The sequence below is a fragment of the Neofelis nebulosa genome, chromosome 7 (genome assembly GCF_028018385.1).
Source record: "Neofelis nebulosa isolate mNeoNeb1 chromosome 7, mNeoNeb1.pri, whole genome shotgun sequence".
Lineage (NCBI taxonomy): Eukaryota > Metazoa > Chordata > Mammalia > Carnivora > Felidae > Neofelis > Neofelis nebulosa.
Genome location: NC_080788.1, coordinates 90,756,113 through 90,774,593, shown reverse-complemented (window position 1 = coordinate 90,774,593; position 18,481 = coordinate 90,756,113). Strand labels below are relative to the sequence as shown.

General features: G+C 33.9%; 1 long non-coding RNA gene across 2 annotated transcripts in view; it reads left to right on the top strand.

The window, feature by feature from the left end:
• Nucleotides 1–18,481, top strand: part of LOC131517141 (uncharacterized) — an 80,883-nt gene that overhangs the window by 36,539 nt on the left and 25,863 nt on the right. The window contains exon 6 of one of the 2 annotated variants that reach the window (XR_009264425.1): nucleotides 11,900–11,947. The exons of the other annotated variant lie outside the window; for it this stretch is intronic. This is a non-coding gene — a long non-coding RNA (uncharacterized LOC131517141). The remainder of the gene's footprint in view (nucleotides 1–11,899; nucleotides 11,948–18,481) is intronic. 2 annotated transcript variants of the gene reach the window in all.

Genomic DNA, 18,481 nt, shown 5'->3' with positions numbered 1-18,481 from the left:
ATTACATTTCCAGATACAGATATTTCTACTCAGGACTCATTATGTAAATGTATCCATTATGTAAATCACTAAACTAAGACATACACATGCCTTTATTTTACCAAAAAATAAACTCTTTCCATTCAATAAGCAATCTCAAGTGAAACCCATAAAAATCATCACTTGTTTATTGACAATGTTATTTAAGATACATTTTAATGAATCATAAATTATGATTTGTTGTTGCCATAGAGCAATTTTCCTGACTACTTGCAGGATAAGACAGAACAGGCTACTTAAGCATCCTTTGGGCATGGATTCTTCAATATCTACTTAGATTTTTAAAAATGGTTTAGTGTCTCTAAAGTCCTGAATAGTGTCCCAGACAATGCCGTTACCTCTGGCAGAATCTGTTGACGCCCTGCTGATATCTTCTTGGCCCTTCTACTTTCTAGCTAAGTTTGTTCGACTTCCGAATGCCACCACCTGCATCCTTTTGCCCTTGGGCTTTTCTGGCTGACGGAGCCTGCTCTGTTCATCGGCAAGGCATGCGGGAAGCGCCAGGACTTTTATCCCCTTTTCTTGGAAGCATTTCACAAATGGCTGAACCCAGGTTAGGAAAGTACTCCACTAAAGGCAAGAAATTCTAAGAGTCCTGACCAAAATGCCCTCACTGTTTCTCTCTACTTGACTAAATTTTGGACAAGTTTCTTTCTTATTTTAGGCCCCCCCCCCACCTCACCCCGCCTTTTTTATTTGAGTATGCTTACTTTAGAAAATATGTAATTATAAATCCTTTATCTGCTTCTTTGAGATGGAATTTGTTTCAAAAGCCACTTTATGGCTTATGAATGATTCTTATACATTATGCCAAAATATATTGGATGGGCCATTTAAAAGCTTTGTAAATGCAAATTAAAAACATTAAAGGTTAATAAAAGCTGATAAGGTTTACGTAATTTTTTGAACCAATTTTGGTGAAAATTTAGATATTGACAAATATCTAAGAGATATTTGTCTAAGAGATAAAACCTCTTCTCATGACAGATTTCTATGCAATACAGACAAAATTTTGAAAAGTGGTATAGCCAAAAAGGAAAAATCGTTTAACCAACTGTGATACAGTCATAAAAGAATAATATATAGTCACAAAAATCATGTAATTTTTACTTTAATCAAATAAATGAAACAATATATATATAAGTATGTATAAATATATACAATGTATAATGTACCCAGGTATGTAAGACTAGCTTTATATCAACTACATTAGCTTGCTAATTTTAAAATTAGCTAATTTTAAAATTATGGACAGATGTTTAGATACTTTTTTGATTAAGTATGCAACCATTTCTCAATAATATTTCAAATAAGTAAAGGAAAAGGATCAGGGTCATAGCATGGCAGGAAACAGAACTAATTATCACCCCCAGCATGAAATTGTTTCAAATGATGCTTTTTAAGTTAGAAAGCATTTTTAAGAGTATTTTAAAGTTTTGTTATAAAATATCATAAACAACGGAATAAAGGCCAAAAGCAATGCCTATACTGTGCTTTCTTTGTATTTTTTAATGTGCTTGGAATAAAAACTGTTTCTGTTTAGCTGATCAAAGCTGTTTTGGGTTTCTTTTAAGGTGGCAAAGCTTCACCTGTGAATTTTTATAGAAGCCTGGGGAAACACTCAGCAGGATCTAACTTTTTGTTGTGGGTAAAAAACATTTTCCCTTTATGTGAAAGTTTGCTCTTTATTTGGCAGAAGGAATCCCCTGGTGAGGTGAATTTTAGTTGAAAAAAAAAATAAAATAAAATATACATCTTGAGAATGGCAGGCATCAAAGTGAGGAGTACAATTGAAGATTTATTCATCATCTATATTATCTAAAATAATGCCCTCTTTCTGAAGTAGATGATAGAGTTTTGCAAAAATGTCCTTGAACAAGAAATATTTAGCTGTCTTTATTTTGTAGTAGTGTTTATGGATCTTCCATCATGTTGAGATTTAAACTGATTTCATTCCCCCTCCTTTTGTTTAATTAGTGTACAATAATATCTGCTACATATCCAGTCATGTATGTCTGGAATAAAATCATCAGACACACAACTCATATACAAATTACAATATGCTTTCAAACTTGATAACAGGACTTCTGCTATTAGTTTCAAATGGAACATTAGTTTTAAAAATAAATATTTTGTGAGATTTATATTATATTAAGTATATTTATAGTATGGCAAGTATTTATATTATTGCTATGGGTAAATTACATCCCCCAAAACTCATATGTTGAACTCCTAACCCCATTACCTCAGAACCTGACCTTGTTTGGAAATAGGGTCATCACAGGTGTAATTAGTCAAGAAGAGATCATAGTGGAGTGGGGTGGACCTCTACTCCTGACTGGGGGATGTCCCTACAGAAAGGGAGAATTTGGACACACATGAACGGAGGATGCCATGTGAAGACTGGAATTATGTTGCCATACGCCAAGCAAGATTGCTGGCAGACCAGCAGAATCTAGGAGACAGATGTGGAACAGATCCTTCCCTAGTGCCTTGAGAGGGAGTATGGCCCTGCTGGCACCCTGATCTCACATTCCTAGCCTCTAGAACTGTGAGACCATACATTTCTGTTGTTTCAGCCACTCACTTGTGGTACTTTGTTACAACAATCCCAGCAAGCTAATTCAATTGCCAATAGAAAATGTCAGAGAAAAGTGTTTCAAAATGTTCAGTCATACAAGTATTAAATAAAGTAGAGGTCACCATAAATAGCGTGAATTTGCTATGACTATTTAATCCATGACAGTTCTGACTGATACATAACTTTTTTTCAAAGTAATATCCAGTTATACTTGGACAGATGTGATAGTCTATGTAATTACATCCACACAATTACTTTTTGAGCCCCCACAGAAGTGTATCTTCCAGGGAAAAAAGTCTCAAAGACATTACCCAACTTTCTAAACACATGATAGATTTGAAAGTTTGCATCAATTTATTTGCTGTGACTCAGTACATAATTAGTATGCCTCTTACTACAGCTTCCTTCCCCAACGATTAAGAATGAAATTTTTAGTTTTGTCCATGTCAATGGGTAGCAATTATGTTAAAAAATTTTTTGAAAATGTGCTGATCAAGGGATGAGTCAATCAGCCTCAAGGAAATTTAAGAAAAATAATCATATTTATGAAAAATGAGCAGTTCATAGTCAGTATACATGAAGAGAAATTATTCTGTGTTATGTGAAATATCACCACAGGAAACAACTCCACTGAACTGTGAGAATGGTAGGAAGAAGAGAGGGTGCCCCCTGGAGATCCCTGGTATTTCTATGGTTTAATAAAATAAAATATTGATGAGGGTCTCAGATCTCTTAGTGTTAAGATATCCCTGTTCTAATCAGTACATCTTGTCTCACTCATTTATAATTCAATTTGCCAAGGAAATAATGTCTCACCGTAGTCATCTATGATGAAACAAAGGCAAAAGAAAAAATTACATTTCCTTACAATTTATAGCCCATTCACAAGTCCTTGAAACAGGCAGTGACCTTCCTCTGGGAGCTCAACTGCCTCCATGTTAATACTTTGCCTAAGGGCAAAAAGTAATCTTAGCTTAACATTATCCCAACCTCCAGGATCTGGTAAGTCTACTGGAATTTATAAAAATTCTTTTGGAAATTTCCTTTATCTTTCCCCCCTAAATATATGTTAGCAATCATCCTCCAAGCATACGGCCCACTGATATGCATCTGAGGGGTCTCATGACTGTTTTATTAGACAGTAATAAATGACCTTTTCTTAAAAATATCTAGCCCCTTCAAGATCCTAGAAACCTTGCTTCCAAAATTCCTCAGAGATTTAGGCTATCCCTGACCTCGCCCCACCTTGAAAGTACCCATACAGCCCCAGGGCAGCTCTTTCTGCCTATGACTTCTGTCCCTGTGCTTTAACAAAACCACATTTTGCACCAAAGATGTCTCAAGAATTCTTTATTGGCCTTCGGCTCCCGGCTCCAAACCCCAACATTTCCACATTAATCTACTCTTACTTGATAAGATATTCATAGAAACTTCCCAAATCTATTTTTAAATGCAATAAGACTTTATTTATAGATGCCATATTTATAGAACAGATGATGAAATTTGAATAGTTCAAATAATTCTGAGACAAAGGAAACTAACAAAACTTGATGTCTATTATTCTGATACAATATTCTTAATAATTACAATGTAAATATGACCACCTATTTTGACTAACCTAGCCATACCATCATTTTAATATTTGTATGTATTTGTATTCTAGTAAATTCTAGTAAACTAGAATTTAGCCTAAAAGAAGTATAGGTGAGTTAGGAGGGCAGGAATAAAATACAAAAATGTCACCACAGTATGCCCTAAATTACAAAAAATGATTTTCTTCTTTTTATTTTCTCTTTATAAACAATATTTCCTTGTATCCTACTTTCTGTCACAAAGATGTTAATGATAATTGCAGAATGAGAAGTTTATTTTTGTTTACTGGTCCTCTGCCTCAATATTTCTTTGATGATTAGCAAGATCCTGCTTCTACAACTTTCCATTCCCTGTCAAATATAGATGTTTCTGGTTAGTTGCAAGCTGTGCTAAACTTATATTTTTAATCTGTGATATACAGTATCCACTGAAAACCATTCAAAAGTATTTTTATAACCAAATAGCACTTCAGCCATTATCTTAGTTTGGATTGCTATAAAAACATAGTGGGCAGTTTAAGTAATACACATTTATGTCTCACAGTTTTGGAGACTAGGAAGTCTAAGATCAATGTGCCTGCAGAGAGAAAGCACTTTCTTCTGTCTTCTCCTAAGGGCTCCACTCCCATGATCTCATTTAAATTCAATTGCCTCCTAAAGGCCCACCTCTAATTATCTTCATTACACTGGGTTTTGGTGTTTAACATATGAATTTGGGGAAACACAAGCATTGAGTCCATAATAGCCGTGGTGAATACATTGTCAAAACGTTCTTTTTTTTTTATTTTTTTTATTTATTTTATTTTTTTATTATTTTTATTTATTTATTTATTTTATTTTTTATTTTTTATTTTTTAATATATGAAATTTACTGTCAAATTGGTTTCCATACAACACCCAGTGCTCATCCCAAAAGGTGCCCTCCTCAATACCCATCACCCACCCTGCCCTCCCTCCCACCCCCCCATCAACCCTCAGTTTGTTCTCAGTTTTTAACAGCCTCTTATGCTTTGGCTCTCTCCCACTCTAACCTCTTTTTTTTTTTTTTTCCCTTCCCCTCCCCCATGGGTTTCTGTTACGTTTCTCAGGATCCACATAAGAGTGAAACCATATGGTATCTGTCTTTCTCTGTATGGCTTATTTCACTTAGCATCACACTCTCCAGTTCCATCCACGCTGCTACAAAAGGCCATATTTCATTTTTTCTCATTGCCACGTAGTATTCCATTGTGTATATAAACCACAATTTCTTTATCCATTCATCAGTTGATGGACATTTAGGCTCTTTCCATAATTTGGCTATTGTTGAGAGTGCTGCTATAAACATTGGGGTACAAGTGCCCCTATGCATCAGTACTCCTGTATCCCTTGGATAAATTCCTAGCAGTGCTATTGCTGGGTCATAGGGTAGGTCTATTTTTAATTTTCTGAGGAACCTCCACACTGCTTTCCAGAGCGGCTGCACCAATTTGCATTCCCACCAACAGTGCAAGAGGGTTCCCGTCTCTCCACATCCTCTCCAGCATCTATAGTCTCCTGATTTCTTCATTTTGGCCACTCTGACTGGCGTGAGGTGGTATCTGAGTGTGGTTTTGATTTGTATTTCCCTGATGAGGAGCGACGTTGAACATCTTTTCATGTGCCTGTTGGCCATCCGGATGTCTTCTTTAGAGAAGTGTCTATTCATGTTTTCTGCCCATTTCTTCACTGGGTTATTTGTTTTTTGGGTGTGGAGTTTGATGAGCTCTTTATAGATTTTGGATACTAGCCCTTTGTCCGATGTGTCATTTGCAAATATCTTTTCCCATTCCGTTGGTTGCCTTTTAGTTTTGTTGGTTGTTTCCTTTGCTGTGCAGAAGCTTTTTATCTTCATAAGGTCCCAGTAATTCACTTTTGCTTTTAATTCCCTTGCCTTTGGGGATGTGCCAAGTAAGAGATTGCTACGGCTGAGGTCAGAGAGGTCTTTTCCTGCTTTCTCCTCTAAGGTTTTGATGGTTTCCTGTCTCACATTCAGGTCCTTTATCCATTTTGAGTTTATTTTTGTGAATGGTGTGAGAAAGTGGTCTAGTTTCAACCTTCTGCATGTTGCTGTCCAGTTCTCCCAGCACCATTTGTTAAAGAGACTGTCTTTTTTCCATTGGATGTTCTTTCCTGCTTTGTCAAAAATGAGTTGGCCATACGTTTGTGGGTCTAGTTCTGGGGTTTCTATTCGATTCCATTGGTCTATGTGTCTGTTTTTATGCCAATACCATGCTGTCTTGATGATGACAGCTTTGTAGTAGAGGCTAAAGTCTGGGATTGTGATGCCTCCTGCTTTGGTCAAAACTTTCTTTACTGAGAATGATACATTACTAGTAACATAATTTCTTTAGAGAAATTGTGACTCAAAGTTGAAAATTATTATACTTTTCCAAGATATGTAAAAAATGTCCCTGTAAATAAACCCACAAAATATAAAAAAGATACCTAACTACTTTTCTCATGAAGAAAGTAAAACAGTATAGCTGTAGAAAGGTTTTCAATATTTATACAGAAAATACAATTTAAGAAATAACTTGATGTCATTAAATTGTGTTAAATCTTGAGTTCACAGTCAGCTAAAGGCTCATTCAGGAGACAAGAAAATGTGATTTGATTAAACTCAAGGCACAAACCTTCCTATATACCTCTTTTTCACAATACTCCTTTTATCTTCTCTCTTTTTATATTTAACTATTTTCTTTTCCTCAATCTAGAATAATGGATTTTATTTTTACACTAAATAATGATGGCTTTTGGAATCCTTACCATTTTCTGAAGTAATATATATTGCCAAATCTGTTTCATAGATGTCTAATTTTAAATAATGCTCAAAGAACAAAGGCTTTACATAAACATGTTTTCATAGTATCCTTATTTTAGATATCCTTAATAAAGAGAGAAATATGCATTCATATAAAATGTAAGAAATGTATTACTCACAAAAGTATTAAAGTGGTAAATTAAAATCATTCTAGAATGTTTATATTTAGTACATGTAAAAAATGAGACATATGAACATATTATATATACATATATATACAACTAGTTCTAAGTAAAGGGTGTTTCGTTGGTTTTATTTATTTGATATTTTCTCTGTGCTTTTTTAAAAAAAATTAATGTTTTATTTATTTTTGAGAGAGAGAGAGAGAGAGAGACAGAGTGTGAGCAGGGGAGGGGCAAAGAGATAGGGACACACAGAATCTGAAGCAGGCTCCAGGCTCAGAGCTGTCAGCACAGAGCGCGATGCGGGGCTCAAACTTGGGAACAGTGAGATCATGACCTATGTTGAAGTCAGGCGTTTAACCAGCTGAGCCACCCAGGTGCACCTATTTGTGTGTTTTAATCGAGATTAAAATACATTCAGCAAGTGGAGGGTTCAAATCCTAACTATACAGCTGGATGAGCATTTACAAATATAACCACCATCCAGATAATGATGTAGAATACTTATTTCAACAAAGCTTTACCTTATGCTCAATTTCAGTCAATATTCAACTTTCCTCTCCTCAGAAACCTCTATTCTGATTTTTACCATTATCAATAAGTTTTGCCTGTTCACAAACATAACTCTTAACAGAGAAAACAACATAGTTTGCCAAGTTGCCTTCACAGAACAATTTAATACCAGTTATATCTAATCACAGACTTGAATTTCACTAGTAAAATGCATTACTGTGTTACTTGAACAATAACGCCAATCCTATTAAAATACGATGTGAAGTGTCAGCATGTGACACATATATAACAACATTTTCTTCTCCTTGTATCACCACAATCTATAGATGCGAAGGAAAAAGAACAAAAATATCTCCAGAAAAACCTTCTACAGTATATGGGCAAATGACATTGTTGGAAAATGTCCAAAGGTTAAAGAAGTTTACCTTGTGAATTTAATGGAATATTACCTCAGAGTGATGACTTCCTGGATTCTTCTTCATTTGAGGAGCCTTAGTGAACACAATTTCCATGGCCCTGCCTTCTCATTGATAGGTGGGTAACTCCAGTCATTCACTCACAAAATCTTCAAGAAAAAACGAGGAGTCTGACTTTATACACGCTTTATGTTTGTATATTTTGGATCAATGTATTTATGGAGTTGAGGCTGTAGTTTTAATGTACAAGCAGAGATAGAACATTTGGCCTTGGAACTGCTCAGAGTAAGCAAAGATCCTTACTTTCAGTAGGAACACTGAAAAGGCTGCCCTTTAAGGAATAGGGACTGGAGGTGCCCTATCATCTGTCTCAGGAAACAACAAAGAAGCATCCTAGTTAATGCCTACTCTGAGTTTTTGGTAGAAAGAAAAGATAAGTCTTTCTTGAAAAGTTTAAAAAAAAAAACATAAACAAAGTCTGCAAAAGCAGTGAAGATTGGGGCACCTGGTTGTCTCAGTTGGTTGACCTTCAGCTCAGGTCATGATCTCACAGTTCATGAGTTCAAGCCCCACATCAGGTTCAGGGCTGACAGCTCGGAGCCTGAAGCCTGCTTCTGATTCTGTGTCTCTCTCTCTCTCTCTGCCCCTGTTCACACTCTCTGCCCCTGTTCACACTCTCTATTCTCTCAAAAATGAATAAACTTAAAAAAAAAAAAAAAGCAGTGAAGAAAGCAGCATTACAATATGATCATAACATGCAAATGAAAAAGCAGATGACAAAATGAGAAAATAAAGGCTGAAATCATACTACACCAATATATTCTTGAATATTATGAACAGATAAATACTTCAACTAAGACAGCTCTGTTATATTGTTAAGCCTTATCCCTATGACTCTGAATGTATTGAGATATCATGTCCTACTTATGTTCTATTACATGACAAAAGAAAGTTTGCAGATAAAATTAAAGTCACTAACCAGTTAACTGAGTTGTTTTCTTTTCTTTTCTTTCTTTCTTTTTTTTTTAATGGACCTGAATGGACCTACTATAATCACATGCCTTTAAGATAAGTGTTTTCTTTGGCTGGAATCAGCAAAGACAGAGATTTCCAGTGTGAGAAAGGGTTGACATGTCATTGCTGTTTTGAAGAGGTAGGGAGCTACATAAGAAGGAATGTGAGCTGCCTCTAGAGGGTGAGAGTGGCCCACTGCTGATAATCATCAAGGAATTAGGACCTTCAGTTTCATAAGGATTGAATTTTTCAAAAACTTGAATGAGGTCGAAAGTGGAATTTCCCCCAGAGCCTCCTATTAAAAGTCCAATTGGACCAACACTTTGATTTCGCCTTCGAAGGCTGTAAGTAGAGAATTCCATTGAACCTGTCCACACGTCTGACCGATACAACTGTGAGATAATAACTGGGTATTTGTTTTATGTTTCTAAGTCTGTGGTAGTTTGTTGTATAGCAATAAAAAACTAATATAACGGCAAAAATGTTTAATGTTATTAATAATAATAACAATGATAAACAGCCAAAAAAATAGTCCACCAGGGTAATCAAACAGGTGCAATGATAATCTGCTCCAAAACAACTTGGGATAATAAAAATAATTAATAGATAATAATTAAATTTAATATTATTAAAGAAATGAAAGAAAAATATAGATTATACCAGGAAAAAAAAGTCTGCGATGGAAAAGAAGGGCACATTTGACAAAAGAATTAAGTAGAACAACTGGAAGGGGGAAAAAAAGTTGTAGTCTTTAACATTTAATAGCTATTAGTTAATTGAAAGGCAGTCAAAAAACTTTAGAAGACAGAATCAGTAGGCAAAAAGATAAAGTGGGAGAAATAATCTGGAATGAAAAAGAGAGGTGAAAGATCAAACAAGGACAAAAATAATGCTGTTAGTTTGAGAAAGCTAACAGGAAGACTTGGAGGAGAGGCATTAAACAGCACATCTGTGATGGTTAATTTTAATGTGTCAACCCGACTGGGATAGGGATGCCCAGATAGCTGGTAAATTATTATTTCTGCTTGTGTCTATGAGAGTGCCTCCAGAAGAGATTAGCACTTGAATTAGTACAGTGAGTAAAGAAGTTTCCCTCACCATTGCAGGTGGGCACCATCCAACCCGTTGAAGGCCTGAGGAGCAAAAAGAGGAAGGGTGAAGAACTCTTTATGCTTGAGCTGAGATTTACATCTCCTCCTGCCCAGATGACAAATTATGGGAATTCTCCACTGCCATAATCACATGAGTCAATCTCCTATAATAAATCTTTTCATCTATTTATTACCTATCTATCTATCTATTTATCTATCTATCTATCATCTCCTATTGGTTCTATTTCTTTGGAAAGCCTTGACTAATATGATATCCACATAAAGGTACTAAAAACCTGGTATGGAATCAGTTCTCTATAAATATTTTTACAAGGATAAAATTTAAATTATTTAAAATCTAATTTCAATTTTTGTGTTTATATTAGATTATCTAAATGGCTAAGTACAGAAGAATAGCAAATGTAATATGATTTTTGTAAAGTGCTCCATATACTTGGTGCAAAATTAATATTCAATCAAATAATTTTGAAATGAACTGAAATAATAACAGAAACACAGGTAAGGACCTTCAAATTTTGGAGCATGCTTTATCATATTTAACAAGAATGAAAAAGGGTTGCTTTGAGGTTTTAAACCTATACCCAAGATTATGTTGTTATAGATTCTGAACTATAAATTAACCCTTTAGCTTGAACAAAGATTTCAAGAAAAACTAAAATGAAACAAAAAAACTTCCATTGAAAAGAGTAACCAGTCATATTTGTGCCAGTCAATTCAAAATCAAATAATTTCCAAACTACAAAGTCTTAAATAGAAAAGTTGTTACTACATACAATCTAGATATTGTATACATAAATTGAACATGTTATGGGGTAGTTTGATATGATGTGTATTGTGAAGTAAATAGGCAAGAAGACCTCACAAATTATTGTTTATTTTGCTTGTTTTTATTGTCTTCTACTTATTTCTCTACAGCAGGGAGGTAGGAAAATTACTTTTGATTAATGAATGAAATGCATTTGCCCCTGAGTTGGATTAAGAAAAACAAAAACAAAAACAAAAAAACAACTCACAAATCCTGAATTCACTGGTTTCCTAGAAGGAACTGAAGATTGTCTGTCTGAGGGACAAGTTAGCTCAATAAAGAATATTATTACACTGTGCGTTCCCTAAGGAAGAGTTTTCCAGCAGTAACCTGAAATCACTATCCTCAATATAACTCAGAATTCTTCAGTAACAGGAAAGGACTTTACTTTTTCTAGAACTAGAAACACATATTGTTGGAAACTTTTAATTGTAAAGAATCTAACCAAACAGAATAACCAACCAACTACTAATTCAAAGAAATAGTGAACATCTTTAGTTACTATTTGAAAGTAGCTATTGACCTAATAAATCTATATTAACTTTTCCAAATTTGCTAAAATATGTCTAACTGTGGCTTTGTATAATGGTAATTCATTATTGGAGTAATAATTACTCCTTTTTTTCTGACTTAAAAAAAAACAACTCTTATATTTTGAGAAATGTATTTCATATGCTTAAAGCCAAGTTTCTGATTCAGTTAATTTAATAACTTACATGAGTTGCACTGAGTGTATGAATTTCAGTTATGCTGGACATTTCATCTGGGCCTTACGATGGAAAAAAATCTATTAAATACTACCGGCATATGGCTATCAGACCTTCTCTTTTCTGTGTTCAAACCACTCTTTCTTTGTTTGGTAGGCTGAACTGGAATGAAAGAACATGAGCTGAATATTTCATACTGTGCTGGTATGTATAATTCATGATCAAATCCTTCAAAAAGAAATAGATAAGAAGTACTGAAAGCTATAAATGAAATATTTTTATACTTAACAGAGGCACTGCATAAAGATCTTTTAAGAGTTGTCTGCACTGATATCAGGAAGAATTATGAAAAATAACAATTCACTAAAAAAGAATCAAAGTTGCAGAGAAGGCAACTAAAAAAGAGAAAGAGAAGCAGAGAAAGAAGTAAACAGAAAATAGATCATTCTTGATATAAATTGCAGAAATAGTTTTCTCCCAAGTAATATATGAAAATGTTCACAAGTTTTGGCTCAAGATATTTTAGTCTGTTATTCACTTCTTCCTTTTCTGTTTTGAATGTAAGGTGGATGATCAAGTTTTTAAAAGAAGACTTTCCAAAATACAATTTTAAACATAGAATTAAGGATAAGTATAATCAGTTCATTCATTGATTTTAACATCTATTATCCATTTATTAATTCCACATATCTTTATTACTGACCACTATATAACTAAACTTCCGGTAGTTGTTAGGGGTATAGGTTTTATAAGCAGAGTAACTATATGTATAATTTATTATCCAAACTAGGACACTTGGAATGTGAAAGGGAATGCTGATACATGGAATGTTGAAGAAATAGTTACAAAATGAGACTGTCTCTGTAAAAGCAAGGTGTATAAACACTCCACTTATAAGACTTGCTCTTTTGACTGTTTTCAAAGTTCTACCATTGTAGTAAAAAATGAACATAAAACTGTATAAAGTGATCCGACACAATTTTAATGTGAGCAGCTCCAGTATAGTAGGAAGTGTGTATAGGATAGAGCTCACCAAGCCATAGGAGGTCATTAAAAGCGTTTCAGAGGAAGTAACTTAAAACTGAGGAAAAGGTTAAATAGCAATTGTGTGGTAAGTAAATATCAAGATTAGTAAAACACTAACAATAAATCCAAAGCCTCTAACCAAATAAATCACCCAAAATAGGAAGAGATTATACAATACCTTCACAAGAAATAAATGAAATTTTGTGTCTGGGTTCTCAAAGTCATATAGTAGGTGGAAAGAAATGCCTAGTCTCAACTGTAGATTCAAATTATTATGAAAAACTGCTAACGTACCATTGCAAAATTCTGTTAAACCGATAGAATAATCTAATTTGGATTAATAATAGAAGCCACAAGATAGTGTTTCCAATTACAAATATAACAGACAGGAGTTCTGCACCACCTTTCTCTAAAATAGAGACCCTGCTATCTGAAAACAAGTTTAAGGCACAGTTAGTTATTTTTCCTGGACTACTCTCCCTAAACCACTCATTTCCACTTCTAGCCAAGTAGTTAAACAAAGACACAAGATTTGCTATCTTGTTAAACACCTGAAAGGAGTTTAGAAACTCATGAAAAAAAAAATCCAGATAATGCAGGATTTGCCTTATCTTGTATTATAACTTCATGTTATTTTGAGGAGTTACTAGATAATATTTTAATATCTTTTATCAATTAAGATAAGAAAAAATGTATACATATATACACACACATATATATGCAGTTACATAACATATATATAATCCATCTAATGTTCTAAAGAAATTGTTCTTGCAAAAATGTTTTTTATAATGCGAAATATATATTTCCATAATCATAACTGTTCTCTCAATATTTCCATTTGATATATATAGTATTTTATATAACTAAATGGTGTTAATAAATTTTATTTTATTTTTTTTCCAATATATGAAATTTATTGTCAAATTGGTTTCCATACAACACCCAGTGCTCATCCCAAAGGGGCCCTCCTCAATACCCATCACCCACCCTCCCCTCCCTCCCACCCCCCATCAACCCTCAGTTTGTTCTCAGTTTTTAACAAACAGTCTCTTATGCTTTGGCTCTCTCCCACTCTAACCTCTTTTTTTTTTTTTCTTTCCCTCCCCCATGGGTTTCTGTTAAGTTTCTCAGGATCCACATAAGAGTGAAACCATATGGTATCTGTCTTTCTCTGTATGGCTTATTTCACTTAGCATCACACTCTCCAGTTCCATCCACGTTGCTACAAAAGGCCATATTTCATTTTTTCTCATTGCCACGTAGTATTCCATTGTGTATATAAACCACAATTTCTTTATCCATTCATCAGTTAAATTTTAAAAAATGAGTTTAACATTGAGGTTAAAGAACTGGATATTTCCTGGAAAATCAATTCTTGTACATAGGAAAAGTTTAAGATGCTTCATACAAGGTAGAACTACTTTTATTATCTAAAAAAGCCTTGATTCCAAATCCATTTCATGATCCATATGCATATTTCTCTTTATAGCTTCTTAATTTGTTATCCAATGACTGTTCTAAATTCAATAAGTTAATCTATGTTGTTTGGTATACCTAAAGATCAGTTAAAAACTCACAGCCATCAGTTTATATCACCCTACTTCAAAGTCCTTAATCTAGATGGTTTCCATCTCCAATAAATGTCAGCTGTCCATCTACATGGCACAACATTAAACTCAGTTATTATAGGAAACTGTTCTATTCCCAAAGTGATACTCATAGCATTCTCTTTCCTTCACATCCCTTGACTTCCATGGTTTCTATTTTTACAAAGTCAGGCAAAATCTCATATTTTACTTAGTCCACCAATTCCCTTCAACTATGCTAATTAGCATTGATTTTATTATAGCAAATCAGCATCTCCTACACCCTCCCCCCAAACTGCCTCATTTTTCTTTCACTACAATCTTTATCAAGCAACCTTGGAGAACTCTGCCTCACCGGCCACGCCTCTTGCTATTGGTTATTGCTATGAAGTTGTCTTATGGAATGGTATTCAAATCGCACAAAATAATTTTTAAGTGTTTGTCAATCATTTCATTTATATTTCTTGGATGGCTGTTTCTGTGATCATTCTTGAATTCCTCACATTTTTCTTGCGGCAAGATGATCTTAGTTCATGATGTATTTCTCCGATATTTCAGCATTCCACTGAGGAGACAGCTATTGAGGGAACACAACTCATTTGAAAACTTGAAGTTTCTGCTTGCAAATGTGCTTCTATAAGAGTCTTTAGCAGTAGTGTCTCCATAGGCTGTGCTTCCCTGTATGTCATTCTGCAGAGTACTAAACTTCAGCTTCACTTGTTAATCTCTGAAGTATCTAATTCCAGCACTCTATTGAATTCTTATTGTCCTTTACCTGTGGGGATGACTAAGGGGCTACAGCTGGACATACCATTTCCTCATTGAGACTTAGGAGAAAACAGATCCAGTCCTTAATAGTGCTATTCTAGTGTGTGTGTGTGTGTGTGCACGCAATACCCACTATTTTTTAAGCACCGGTGGTTCTGGGTTTATTAATTAACCATTTCCATGTCCACTGATACTATTAATGAACATTGTGGGTGCTATATTTAGCTGCTTATCATTTTAAGCTGAAAGGATATGTTCCACTTATGAAAAATTGTAGGTATTCTCAAGCAAAGTAAATGTAAATATTTGGAATTCAGAGTATTTTTTTGTCGCTCAAATTACATTGATTTAGAAGTTCATTTGTTCATTCAATAAATACTTATTGAAAAGGGTGGTATATAAGAAACACATACATTGGTTTCAGAATTATAAAATCTGGGTTTGATTTTCATCTCCCCTACTTAGTAGTTATCTGACTTAGGTAGGTTATATAATCTCTTTGACCTTCAGTTTTCATATCTGAAAAATGAAAGTAATGATTTTTAACCCACAAGACTATGAGAACTAAGTTAGAATAGATGCCTAGAATATAATGTATAATGTTTAAAACACAGTAGATGTTGACTATCTTCTTATTACCTATGTGAAATTCATCTAGGAAAAAAAAATACCCAGAGGAAAATATATGCCAATAGCATGAAGGCCAAGAGGGGAGAAAGAAAAGTATGAAGTTGTACAATTTTATACTGTATCAAAATACTATCATATCTATTGAATATGGTCTTTGATAAGTTGAAATATGAAAACTAAAGCAAGTAATAAAAACAAGTAAAGATAATGAGCTAGTAATGAAGAAAAAGGAATCACAAGCAATATTAACTTCATCTAAAATAAAGTAGAACCAAAAGGGAAAAAAGGATAGCCTAAGTAGAATGGAAGTAGATTTAAACACAACCAAATCAATACTCAGATTAAAAGTAAATTAAACCCCAATTAAATATTACAACTAAAATAAAATATTGCCAGGTTGGATGATAAAGTAAGAAGCAATCATAAGTTGTCTATATTATTGGTAAAAAAAGGCATCAGTAGCTTACAATAAAAAAAAAGTCATACTAATACTAATAAAAAGAATAAAGACTGGCTATAGTAATACCAGAAAGGTAGATTTCAGAAAGAGGAAGAATATGACGAAAAATAAAGAGACCCTTGGGGGGCCTGGGTGGCTCAGTCAGTTGAGCATCCAACTTCGGTTCAGGTCATGGTCTCGTGGTTCATGGGTTTGAGCCCCACATTAGGCTGGTTGCTGTCAGCATGGACCCTGCTTTGGATCCTCTGTCCCCTTCACAATCTCTGCCCTACTCTCACTCATGCTCTCTCTGTCAAGAATAAATAAAACATTAAAAAAAAAGAGACTCTTGTAATAGTAATAACTAAGGATGCAATTAAAAAGACAAATCAAAAACATAAAATGTTTACACACCTATTAACAGAACTAAAAGAAGTAAAAAGTTATAAAAGAATGAAGAGATAAAATATTTTTATTATCAGAGACCTCATTACTTGCTCTAAAAAATTGATAGTTCAAATAAACAGAAAATCAGTAAAAATATAATAGACTTGAACAATATTATTGATTAACTTTTCTTAATATTTATAGAACCTTCTATTCAACAACAGCAGGATGCACAATTATTCAACATGCAATTCGATCATTTACCAAAATATACCATTTTATGGACTGTAAAGTGAGTCTCTATAAAAATTATATCACACAAAGTGTGTTTTCTTTTTTCAATGAATGAAATTATAAATCAATAACAGAAATTATATCTTAAAAATCTCAAGTATTTTTTTTATTTTTATTTTATTATGTTATTTCTTTTAGAGAGAGAGAGAGAGAGTGCAGGAGCAGGGGAGAGGGGTTGAGGGAGAGAGAGAGAGAGAGAGACAGAGAGAGAGAGAGAGAATCTTAGGCAGGCTTTATGTTCAGCATGGAGCCTGAGGCAGGGCTGGATCCCACCCATCATGACCTGAGCCAAAATCAAGAATCGGATGCTCAACTGACTAGCCACCCAGGCACCCCTCAACTATTTTTAAACTAAATTAAAAAAAAAAAACCAAACCTAACTGTCAAAGGAAGGATGGCAATGACTATTAGAAAACATATGACCTGGATGAAAACAAAGTAAACCAACAAACAAAATTTGTGGGAGGCAGCCAAGGCAGGGCTAAAAAGAAATGTAAAAAGAAGCGCATTAAACACTAACATCAGAAAAGAAGAATAACCTAAGATGCCACCTTAAGAAAATAATGATATGAGAAATTCAAATTAAGCACAAAGTAAACAGAAGGAAATAATACAGACATAAGGTGTAACTAACATAGAAGATACAAAATGGCAGTTGCTGTCTCCCTCAGCACGTGGGTATTTGGGTTCAAGATTTATTTGTTGGGTGAACTGTTCTGTACATTGTGAGACGCTTAGAAACATCCCTGCTTCTAACCACTAGATGCCAGTTATACTATTTTACGTGTCACCAAAAAAAGAGCATCTGCAAACATTCAAACACTGCCAAATGTCCCCAAAGAGGCAAAGTTGCCTCTTCCCTCTGCCAGTGAGAACCTCCACTCATACCAGACAATCAATCAATAAACATAAATAATCTTATTACCATTATCAAAAATAAGATGAGTGAAATCACATATATGATAATTAAAGAATAATATGTTTATACTTGACACCAATTTAGAACAATAAATTCAGTGAATTAGATAAAAAGGAAAATCCTTGAATGAGACCTACTGTGAAAGCTCACACTAGGAGAAATAGATAACTCAATAGCCCTATATCTGTAAAAAAAAAAAAAAAAATACTGGAATTGTAGTTTAAAACATACCCACAAAAACTTCAGTCCCACATTGCTTCACTTGAGTATTCTTCCAAGCATTAAAGGAAGAAATCATACCAATTTCACATAATTATTTCAGAAATAAGAGAAGGAACAATCACTAATATATTCTATGAGGAAGCATTGTCCTCATACCAAAATTAAAAGTAAAAAAGAAAAATCAAGAAAGGATAACTACAGATAAAAACCCCTCATAAACATAGATGCAAAAATTCTTAACCAAATGTTAGCATATTGATTCAAAAATATAAAAATAATAATGTCATTACTAATTGAGGTTTATCCCAACAATGCAAAGTATATTTTTTTAACATTCCAGAATTCCCTTTGTGATTATATGGTGTTAAGCTGGCACCAAAGTGAAAATCCACTCTCAAGAGAAAACCCACTCCCTTCAGAAATTTTATTTTCTAATAAATACATTCTAAAATCTGTCTCAACTT